Here is a 12,255-nt window from a genome sequence, read left to right as displayed (position 1 = left end):
CACAGATTGATTTACCACCTTCTCCCCACCAAGCACCTCTTTTATAAATAAGGACCCAAAGAGCCCTTGCCCCACTCCCCTCTTACCTTCTCGGCACTGCAGCAGGCAATCTCTTTTCCCCAGAATTGTCAGGAAAGCATTGGCTGACAGGTTGTGTTATTGCTTCTGCTCCCATTGGTCACATCATGTAACATCTTAACTCCTAACCTAATTCGATGGATGCAGCTTGACAGGGCATAGCAGGGATGCTGGTCCAGCTTCCCCGAGCTGTGTTTAAGACCCCATCCCTCTGTGGGCTATGGAGCCTGCACAACATTCAGAACACTTAGGGGCATATTTCTTGGTCAAAGCAGGTACAAGGGATGCAGCCTATTCCTAACTGTGGGGTTAGATCCTTAGAAATAACTGTGGCCATGCTTGTCTTCTTGTCTTAAGAAGGTTTAAGATCTTAAGTCAGGACAAGAAAAAAATAGTGTTTAGGGGACTGAAGTTATGGTGACCCTCAGAAAGCATTTTAATTTTTTCCATATTTAATAAAATCAATAAATCAACAAAAACGGCAAACTCAATAAAGAGAATGTCCATGACATTTTTTACATTTCCAGTTTAAAATAGGAAGACTGCACAATTCCATTCCATGTACCATTTCTTCCCCAGGAGACACTTTTAGCTTATGTATTTTTTTTTACTGTGTTCTGTGTTGTAGACTACTATATGCTAAGAGGAATTTAGTTTTTGTTTTTTTGTTTTTTTTCTGTGTCTGGGCTTCATCTAACTAGTCTAAGTATCCAGGGTCTTTCTGATATAATGGTCCAGAGAGTTAGCTTCCTGGGTGAGACCTATGTGCCCAAAATGTGGGCTCAAAGCATCTGCTATCAGAGCCTGCACACCTCCAGTACCTCCCTCCTGCCTGTTCAAGGGGTAAGGAGGGGAGAGTTACATTCAGTTACCTTTCCTTCTCTCTTAATGGTTGTTTGCAAAAGGCATCATTCTTGTTCTGCCCCTAAATTAACTCTTTAACTCTTTTATTTAGCCCAACTCCAGTTATTTCCTGACAACTCTGGAATCATCTAGAGATACCTAACTTTGAGTCCTGTCTCTGATATTCACTAGCTGTGAATTCTTGGACAAGTTGCTTAACCACAGAAGCTTCAGTTTCATCATCTGTAAAATAGGGAAATACTATTCAATTACATTGGGTGGTCATAAGAATTAAGCGGCATGATGAATATAAAACGTGTAACACAATGTCAGACCCACAGAACATGCTCAGTGCTAGTCATGTTTAGGAGTCATGGTTGCAGTGGTAACAAGTGTGGGCTTTGGAATGAGACTCACCCAGGTTCATTTTCCATATCTGCCTCCTACCACTCTTGAGACAAAGCAAGCTTCCTTGTCTGAACCTCACTTTGCTTATATATAATACGGGGATATAGTACAGTGGGTCCTGCCATAACAGGATAAGTGGTTCATAAAAACTCAATCATATAAACCAAGCTGCATTAATGAAATAACAGGAGTGAGCCTTTATAGCTTGCTGGCCAGAAGTTTAAAGAGTCCCCCTGGGCAGTCCAAACCCATCCAGCTTCTGACTGTTGATATGGCGCCCTCTTTTGGCAGTAGTCCATCCAAGTGTAAATATTAATGGGGGCTATTCAGCATCACATGGTCACTGGAACTTCCTACAGTTGGATGTGGCCTGTCGTGTCTCAGCCTATTGAGCCAAGAGAATATTAGAAATTCAGAGATCCAAACACTACATCAAAAACTAATGATGTAATGTATGGTGACTAACATAACATAAAAAAATAAAATTAAAAAAAAAGAAAGAAAAGAAATTCAGGGATCCATCTTTAGATTCCCTGATTTCCAGACAGGGTTGACTGACATTTTTTTGACCAGCCTCACCTCCATCTGCATAAAATAAGAGTTTTACCCAGTCTCTGTGTCTGTCTGAAAATAGGGGTTAGGCAGAGAATGAGAGCTAATTATATATGAATTATAATATATGTGAAATTCTGATTGGTAATTTGGGTTGGTATGTATATACCTTCTTTATCGGTATGTGTGTATATTGCATATTATATATTATATATATGAAGTTATTACCATGGGGCATTTTTCTCATATGGCTTTATTTTATCTTCAAATTTTTGTGACGTTAAATGAGATTATATATTAAACATACTGTCTCATTTCATTTAGGCTACTATGACAAAATACCACAGACAGATAGCTTTTAAACAACAGAAATTTATTTCTCACAATTCCAGAGGCTGGGAAGTCCAAGATTAGGGTGCCAGCATGTTCCATAGCTGGGTGCCTTTTCACTGTATCCTTATATGGTAGAAGAGGTGTAGGGATCTCTCTGGAGCCTCTATCGTAAGGTACTAATCCTTCTCATGAGGAGTCCACCTTCATGACTTAAGTACCTCCCAAAGGCTCTGCCTTCCAATACCATCACCTTTGGTGTTTGGGATTTCAACATATGCATTTTGGGGAATACAAACTTTCAGACCATAGCATGCACCTAACACAGCTCTGGCACATTCTTTGCAAATCACAAGAAATGTTATTTTTTTAAATGGCTTTATTGATAAATATATAACACACAAGTTGAAACAAAAGTTCTTGAGGGTTCCAGAAAAAATATAAAGAAGTAAACTGATGTAAGCCAGAATTGCCTCTAATGAGAATTACAAGTTGGGAAGAGATTACTGCAGTTCTACAATATTAGAATTCATGAAATTACCACCTAAAATAAATATTTGCAGTTCATGAAACAGATTTGGATTAAATACATATGATCAGCCCATAGCATTTTGTCTTCTCCAGACTGACAGCATGGGCATGTCTCCGGCCTTCACACACCCCTCTGGCAGAACTTATGGGACTCCTTACCACATATTTAAGGCTTGATATTCATTTTAATAGAATTTTACCTGCAAAGAACGGAATGATTTTTCCCCATGCCTATATATTCTGGATGAGTCCTGACTGCCAGAGAAGAAGAGGCAGCTAAGACAATAGGGAGGATCTCTCCATCATAGTCTTTTCTCTCCATCAGAAGAAAAGCTGTCTTCCGCAAAAGAAGGGACTGGTACTGTCCTGGGTTTCTTCACCTACACTGTTGGTGCTCAAAGCCTGGTAGCCATTGTGGCATAACCTTCAAATCGTTCTTTGAACAGCTTTGAACAGTAGTTTTGGTTCCTTTCCATATCACTGGTCTGGAGGTGGAAATGTAAGACATGTGGCAGTCTCTGATTCCAAAATGTTCACAGTCTAAATGAAAAACAAAAAAACAAAAAAACCAGACACATACGCAAACATGAATCCCACAAAGCAGAGGGTGGGCTGGAGAGGAAAGGGCTTACAGTTAGAGAGACCAGCAGGAAGCTCATGCAGCCTTCCCAATGAGAGAAGAGAGGCTGGGGGTGCTGGACGGGGGCAGTGCAGTAGAAGTAGAAGGGGGCAGAGGAAATGTCTGAGTTGGGAGCATAGGGGAAGAGTAGCAAAGGAGACAGCTAAGAAACTCAAAAACTCAAAACATCAAGGCTCTACGAAAAGAATAGCTTTGAATTTTTCAAATCAAATTGGTTGCATTTCTCCCACTGTCAGATCAATTTCCAAAGAGTCTGAGCCCCTAGTAATTCATTTCAGCACCTTTTAAGGCATCTGTGGAAATCAATTGCCTGATGCATTAAGAAACAAGCTACTGATGGGATATATGTATTTTTAAATATTGTGTTCTTTTCTTTTCTTTTTGGTCCTGAAGCACTTTAGAAGTCAGAAGGAAGCTGTGAGTCATATGCTGCCTAGGAGGAGGATGCCATTGCCAGCTGATAGAAAATCAGGTTTTAAGTCCTATTTGTTTTCCAATGTCTCCATGATGTGACATTAGGAGATGATGACTGCAGTTACAGGGGGACATTTGTTCCAATGATGTTCATAAATACACTTGGTTAGGCAGTTTTATCAAATCCACCTGCTTTTCCTTCCCTCTCTGAGGGCAGATTGCTTTTCAGCTGCTCGATTTCTCTGTCTGAGATGGGGCTGCTGACTGAGAACCTGAAACTCAGTGTGAGATACGGAATATTAAATCTACCTGCAGTATTTGTGTAGGAGGAAGAGGCAAGATGGGGTGGGGGGAAGGGACAGCCGAGGGAATGCCAATCCCGTAAGACAGCCTTTACCCTTGGGGTGAACACTAGCCTGGCCGGGCCGGACAGGTGGCCATTCAAGGCTGGCAGGAAGGGAGAGTTGGTTACTGAAAGTTTGGCAGACGTCTTTTTGTTCTGAGTTGGGCCCTTGTTTTTGAGGTCAGCAGAGATGGTGAATTCTTTCTTCTTGGAGTTCGTGAAGAACTACAGGGAAGAGGTCATACAATGAGAGTAAACGATCTTTCTTTATCTGTGAGCTGAGACTACTATTACTCACCTGGCAAGATTGCTATAAAATCAAATAACATGGAATGTTTTTAGCCCACCAGCTTCAGGCATTTGCCGGCCTAGGGCATGGTCCTGAAGGATGTCCCTTTCCTTCCACACCTCTGCCTACTCTCTGAATGCCTGGTGCATCAGAGATGGCTCTACAGTGAAACCTAGTGTGGCTCATTTAAGTATTCCTCGAGGTGTAGACAACTCCCTGGGGGTCTTGTGGAAATTCAGATTCTTACTTAGTAGGTCTTTATCAGGCCTGAGATTCTGAATTTTATCAAGCTTCCAGGCAATAGAGATGTGAATGGCTCCTGGACCACACTTTAGTAAAAAGAACCTACCAGACCTGGGTCATCAAATGCGGCAGACAGGAGGAAGTGGGAAAAAAAGGCTCTGCTGGGCAGTCAGGCCTTGTAAGGGGAGCCGGGTGCTTAAAAGGACAGTGTCCAAGGACTATATCCAGCTAAGCCAAGTGTGGAGGGGACAAATTCCTATAGCAGAGGAAGGTTTGTGCTGTTCGTGGGACATGACTGTGGTGATGCACTCCTACTAGTCTTCAGATGGTCATGAAGCAAGGAGATCTGAGTCATCATCCTTGTGTGTAAAGCCCCAGTTGCTCCTGATTACCTTTGTGTTGAAGTCCAAATTCCTCACCATCTACCATGTCCCTTATGAGAATACCTCTGGCTTCTCCTCATACTCTTTCCTTGCACACTCCTTTTACTTTTCCACACCTGTTACACTTTTGCACATGCAGATTCTTCTGCCTGGAATGCTCTTTGCTCACTGCTGCCTTGCCTGTCCAGCAAACTCCTATTCACATTTCAAATTCCTTTGTAAAATCAGCTTCTCTGTGAAACTTACATTTGCAGCTTCTATATATTTAAATCTCTAGCCTTATTTCTCATGACTGAAAGGATCCTGTGCCTTATGTCTTCTTCTCTGTTGCCTGAAAGGCCCTTGAAATCCGAGTCTTTGCTTTTTTAATTGCCTCTGTCTTCCTAGGACCTAGTACACTGCTGGGCAGTGGCAGTCACTTAGTAAATTCTACTTAAAGAGAGCAGAGGAGTAGGTAGAAGACACAGGATGAGAGGATTGCAGCTGTTCTGGAAAAGGGCCTGTGAGCATGAAGGGTTTTCCCCAGGAAAGCCTGGGAATAGACCAAGGAGGACCTTCTTGTGAAAAAAGTGGCTATGCACTAAGCAGGGGTCAGTCTGCGCTCACACCGTGCAGTGTGGGCTGTGGGGGCATCCTAGGCGAAAGGGGATGAACCTCTCACTGGGGAGAGGAAGAGAGTGGTGCTCTGTGATTTTCTGAAGTGCTTGTTCTCTGAACTACTGCTAAGCCCACTTTAACCACTCAGGTTCTCTACAGACGTAGAGCCTTCTTCTCCTCCCCCAGTCTCTAACCTCACATAATAAGTAGTTAAGGCCAATGCTGAATACTTGAGATCCTGCTTAGCGTTTGGGACAAAAAGACATAAACTTGAATTTCTTCCAGTCATGGAGAACTTACATTACAAAAAAGAGAGAAGAGATGCAGCCTCCTCTGCATGAATTCTACCCTCTGAGCCCAGGGCTTGCTTCCTCTATCTCTGCTTCCTTTGGGGTCATTGTCCATGACTAGTGTTCCAAATGTGCAACTGGAGCTCTTTGTTCCTGAGTCCATAGTTGAAAACGTGTGAACAACTTTCTATAGGTAAGGTTGTATGTATAGTGTTTTGCCAGCACCATTTTGTCAAAGCAATTCATATTACCAACTGATGGAAAACACTTCTATATGGACCAGGCAAGGAAATGGACTCTAGACATGAATCCTGGCCCGGCCATATGCAAACCATGAGAATCGGGGTACTTGGACTCTCTGTACCCCAGATTCTTTGTGTATAATGTGGGAATAACAATCCCTACCTCAGGGGGTTGCTATAAGGATTTTTAAAAATACTATTTTATTCTGTTGCTTCTATTTCTTTTTTATAATACCCATGCTGTTAATATTACCTTAAACATTATTAAAAAGCAACTTGCTACCTCAATTACTTACTTAGTTGCACTTCTGGCTGACTCAACCATATACTGAAATACGAGGTTACCAGATAAAAATGCCTTGATACTGGAAAAGAAAAAGAGGTAAATATCAATGCAATAGAATAAAACACCCCGAAACAGACCTAAAATCTATAGCAGGATATAAAGAGTAATGACTCAACACATGTTTATCATAAACAAATCAATTTACAAAACAGAGATTGACACGTTGACAGAGAAAATGGCCAATGGGTGTATTAAAGAAGAAATTCATAGGGAAAAAAAAAAACTATGGCCAATAAGTATATCAAACTCTTTCCAGCCCCACTTACTTTTTTTTTTTTTCATACAAGGAGGACACTGGTACTTAGAAGAGGTAAATAACTTGTCAAAAATCACTCAAAGAGTTAATGGATGATCCCAGCATGAACCTGGCTTCTCTTTTAGTGGCTTGTCTTTGAAAGAATGTTTTCTTGCTGCTGTTATTTTTGTCTGTTTTACTTTTCCAAATAAGTTTTATCAACTTCTTCTTGGGTTTTGAAATTAAAGCAAAACAAAATTTGAAATCCTGTTGGAATATTCACTGGAATTATGTAATATCTATACATTAAAATAAAAAAAATGGAACACTTACTAATGACAGTTTTGTTACTTATACATCCATCTCTTATTCTTTAAAATAAAATGTTTGTTTACTTCTTCTATGCCAGAAAATATTCTGGGTACAAGTGACAGAGAAATGAACAAAATGTAACCCCCCGTGCCCTCACACACTTGACCAATGTAGGGGGTAGACAGATACATAAATAAACAATCCTAAAATTAGCTTTGTTGAGTACAGCTACTTATAGTAAACATGTTCTGTTAATTGTAACAAATACTCTCCGATTTATAAAATGCCTTTGGTGCATAATCATGCCATCTGCACATAATAGAGATTTACAACATTTTATCTAAAATCCTTGAGGCCAGATATGTCTTGCAATTCAGAATTTTAAATAGTATATGATGCATATTCCAGATATTACACAACACCCCAGCAGGGTCTGGGAAGAAGCCCATAATCAAACATATTAATATCATTTCTGCATCAGTATAAAAATTCACATAAAGTGGCTTTACAGCAGCTCAAATCAGTTTGTATATCAAATGAGTGACGCAAAGTGCTCACTTTTCAGAATATGTTGGGTTTCAGAATTGCAAACAGGACTTAGGGCTCTATGATACTTTTTTCTTTCTCATTAATATGTATTAATTTTATTTCTCTGTTTGTCTCACTGCACCAGCTAGACCTATTTAAATAATGTTAAACAACAGTGGGCAGAGTGGACAGACTTGTCTTATTCCTAATTTAGAGATCTCTGTCTGGTACCCCTAATAAAGAATCATTTGGTTGAGGGTTTAAAATAGAAATATTCACCATATTAAGGAAGAGTTATTTTATTCCAAATTGAGAAATGAAAATGTTGTTAAATTTCATCAAATGTATTTAGGAGATGTTGAAATAATTACATACTTTTCTTTTTTTATTATTATTAGCTTACTGATACACTTCTATTGCATTATTCAGTTTTCTTATATTGAAACTGGGGAAATTTCTATTGGATTATTGAATCAGCAATATTAAATTGTTAAACTGTATTGTGAAGTAGTTAATTTACAGTTTTGAATCTATGTTCACGGTTTAGATTGTTTTGTTTTCCTTGTTTTCTGCATAATATCTTTTTACCTTTGGGAATTAGGATCCAATCTGCCTTGTGGAATGAATGGGATACTTTCTCCATCTTCTACTCTCTAGAATATATTATGATGAATGTATTTATGTATCTCTTGAATACTTTGAATTTAGTCACCATTAAATCTCTCAGCATCTAATGTCTTTGGGGCAAATAGTTTTCAAAGAGGTTTCCATGATTCTCCTTAGCTCTTGGTCTGTTCTTATTTTCTATTTCTCTGTAGCTTTCTAAACTTGATTATCTTTTATTAGATTGGGAAGATTAGAAGTTAGAGGAGGCATTTTTACCCTGCCCAGCTGTGAATGCATATGTCTTTGTATTGCAGAATTTATGAGGGTTTTTATTTGCTCTTTTAATTGTCTTGTTTTTTGTTTGTGTTGTTTGTTTGTTTGTTTGTTTGTTTTAAGCTTGAGACTTCATTATAAAAGAGATTTGATTTGGGCCCAAATGTTCATCAATTTATCTTTCACTGCACTATCTTTGAAATTATGCTTTTAAGAACAACTGGGTTCCCAGAAAATCACTGCCTGAAAGAACATGAGAGATCATCTGGTCTACTATATTGATTTTAGAAATGGGAAAACTGAGGTCTCAGCTGGTAACATAATTTACAGAAGTTACAGTGTCCAGAACAAAACCAAGCTCAACTTAGCTAATAAATGTCTTTTTGAAGTAAGCATAGCAATGGAACATCATACAGATATTTCCCTTCCTTGCTGACTTCAGAACTACTGCCTACCCCTGCATCCCAAGTATAATACCCTCCACTGTGTGGGGATAGGGACATAAGAGCATCATGGTGTCCAGAAGCCTGATGCTTGTGGCTGCCAGCCATATAGCTCGTGTCTCCAGGAAATAGGCAATCAAATCGATAAAACTCTTAATCATAGACACACTACAAAAGCAAAGACCAGAGCAATCGTGAGCACTGTCAGTGATCCTGAATTCTTCCTTCAGTTCACATCACTCATATTCGTATGAAACATTGCCCAAAACCCATTTGAGGGTATTACTTATTTGTTTCATTAATCACATAAAAATTACCAAAACATACAACAGTAAAGCTTTGACTTAAAGGAGTGAGAACTGTATTGTGCATAGGTAAAGATCAATCTCATTGGTTTGAAGATGGCTGTTTATGTTACACTAGTTGTTCAGTACTTGCCATACTGTATACTAAAGCATGAAATCATATTGTGGCCAAAACAAATATGGCTTCTGATACTCACTCTTGTCTCTATCAATAAACATGACAAGGACGGCACTTTACTATATGAATATTCAGGTATAGAAAACAAGTCCGTGAGTTAATCTCATTCTCCAAGAGCTGGACTTAATGAAACTTGTATTATTTTCACAGTGTCCACTTGAGACCTGATTAAATAACTTTTGCTTTTAAAATTTTCTGGGCAGTGCAAATCACCATGTCTGTTTCTTCTTGCATAGTGAATATACAAAAATTAAATTTGCAATGCTGAAGAACATGAATGCTAGGAATAGAGATGTTGATCTCCTGTCCCAGGGGTCTGGGCCAGCATAGTCAGACAGGTCAACACTTGAAGGGCAGAGAGATTATCTGAAGGATGGGAGAACAAAGCACTAGTGGACAAGTGTATAAGGAAGCCCTCCTCTGGGAAACTCAAGGGATTCAAGGTTTTAAAATTTGGATCTGCCAAGAGTTTTAAGTACGGAGCCCAGGAAAGAAAATGAGGGGCACAGTTAAGAAGATCAAGATCTACACAGAGTCTGAGTTTAAAATAAATAAAATAAAAATATTTTGTGATGGGGAACCGGTATTAACCAACATAATGAGTATAAAGTACTTCACACAAGGGCATGGCATGGAGTGCTCAGTAAATGCTGGCTGTGATTAGAAATCAGATTTTTAAATGTCTATCTTCATTCATTTAAAACTTAAAAAAAATATATACACTGTCTTCGTTTCCATCATCCAATCTTGTCAGCTAATGCCTACAAAGTATTTTCCAAATGTGATTAAATATCACTGCTTCCAGAATTTTCTTGCTTAAACCATCATCATCTTTCAGTCCCAATAACTCCCAGATTCGTGTCTCCATTAGCCCTGTTGTCCCTGCAGTGTGTCCATTACCCAGAACATCATCCAAGTCCCTTCCTTGCTCAGGCTCTCTCCATGGCTTTCTAGTGCACTCAGTGGGCGACACACGCCCTTTATCACTGCCTGCGAGGCCTCCACGGTGATCTGTACTCTGGCCACACCCATCCAGCTTCATCTCCTATCTTTGCCCCTCACATATACTCTACTTTTCTATTAAAGGAAGACAAACCAGTACCTACCATAGACCCTTTGCACTTGCTGTGTCGTCTGCCATAACTATTGTCCTGACATACCCAGTCTCTTCTTTTCTTCAGGTTTTTATTCAAATTGAAGCTTCTTAGAGACAATTACTCTGATGACCTCAGTACCTAAAATCTTACCTTTTCCTCCTTCTCTATCCTTTTGCTGCTTTCTTTTTATTTTCCACAGTCCGTTTGTTTTTAACCTGAAATTTTACTATACATTTATTGATTTTCTAGTTTGTAGTGTGTTCCTCCTATAAAATGTAAGCTTCACATAAGCAGAGATTGTATCTGTCTTATTTACTGTTGTGTCCTCCAGGGCCTGACGCCTACTATAGTAGGTGCTCAACAAATATTTCTGGATAAGTGAAAGAATACAAAGGCCTTTCTAAGAATGTGTGTTTCTATTTGGAATAGCATGGGAAATACAATAAAATACAACAACAAAAAAGTGGATGCAAATGTTCAAAGAAAAAATGTTGGCAAATGAAAATTAAACTAGTGGGAAGACTTTTCCATGAAGTTCACTTCATAATCATGATTTTATACACTTGCTAGAGAGGTCATATACTTGACTTTCCCAGTACATACTGGCAATCTACTATATACCAGGAAATTTCAAATACGTTGTATATATATCAACCAACTCCAAGGAGTTCATATTATTCTGCCCTCTATATATCAGAAAGCCATAGTTACTTGTTTACTGTCACTCACACAGTGGAGCCACAATATTTAAATAAGGATGTTAATAATACTGAATTTCAGACTTTCCCATGTCCACTGACACATTTTCAAAGACTTCATTCCCTGCTCCACCGCCTTCTAGCTGTGTGACATTATTCAGACTAGTTGACCCCACTGGTTTTGTTTCATTTGTAAGATGAAAGAAAGCAGATTTAGTCTGCTTACCTGAAAAAGTTGTTGCCCATTTAGAGAAAGTAATGAATGTGAAACAATGAGTAAGGAGGTTAGCTCTGTTTACCACTGCAGGGAGAAAAATCTTTCTGAGCCAATGGAGAAAGAAAAACCAAGAAGAGGGATAATGAGAAGAGTTTATTTGAGTCCTGTATCCAGTCATTCCTGAAGCCAGCCATTCCTTCTTTTCCCACCATTTACAAATAGTGAATTTCCTGATTTCACTAAAACTAGCAGGGCAGCTGTCATTCACAATATAAAGCTGTGTGGTTAACCCAGAGCTCCCCCACTGACCTCCAAGGATCCCTGCTAATACAGCTCCTATCATATGGGAGCCCTTTCTGCTAACTCGATCTGGACACACTTATGGCATCTACTTGACACTATGGTCCAGGAGAGTAATCTTGAAAAAGACTGAATGCCCTCAAAGTGCTCCAACATTAATCAGAAAACAAACATTTAAAATAAATATATGTATATCACATATGTACCAAGTGTTATAGTGAAATTACATTTTAAGAAATTACACTGGAAATGAGCCCTGAAGGGTACGTCAGAATCCACACCATCTCTGATTTATTTACACAGACCTCCCTTTAAATCAGACTTTAATAACTTTTGCAAATCCAGTCAAAGCTTTAGGTAATGTTCCTAGAGGAAAAAATGGAATTTTAGGTCAAATGGTCATGTAAGGCTATAAATACATACTAAAAATGTCATAGACCTTCCAGTGTTACCTGTCCATGAGTATATACTCTACAGCAGTGGTTCTTATCCTTTCGGGGACTCATACATATCTTGGAGAAACTAGTATCATCC

This window comes from Callorhinus ursinus, unplaced genomic scaffold, assembly GCF_003265705.2.
Source record: "Callorhinus ursinus isolate GAN/ISIS: 27379988/994484 unplaced genomic scaffold, GSC_fseal_2.0 scaffold35, whole genome shotgun sequence".
In the NCBI taxonomy this organism is placed as follows: domain Eukaryota; kingdom Metazoa; phylum Chordata; class Mammalia; order Carnivora; family Otariidae; genus Callorhinus; species Callorhinus ursinus.
The sequence above is the reverse complement of the archived record's forward strand: the minus strand, read 5'-3'. Positions refer to the sequence as shown.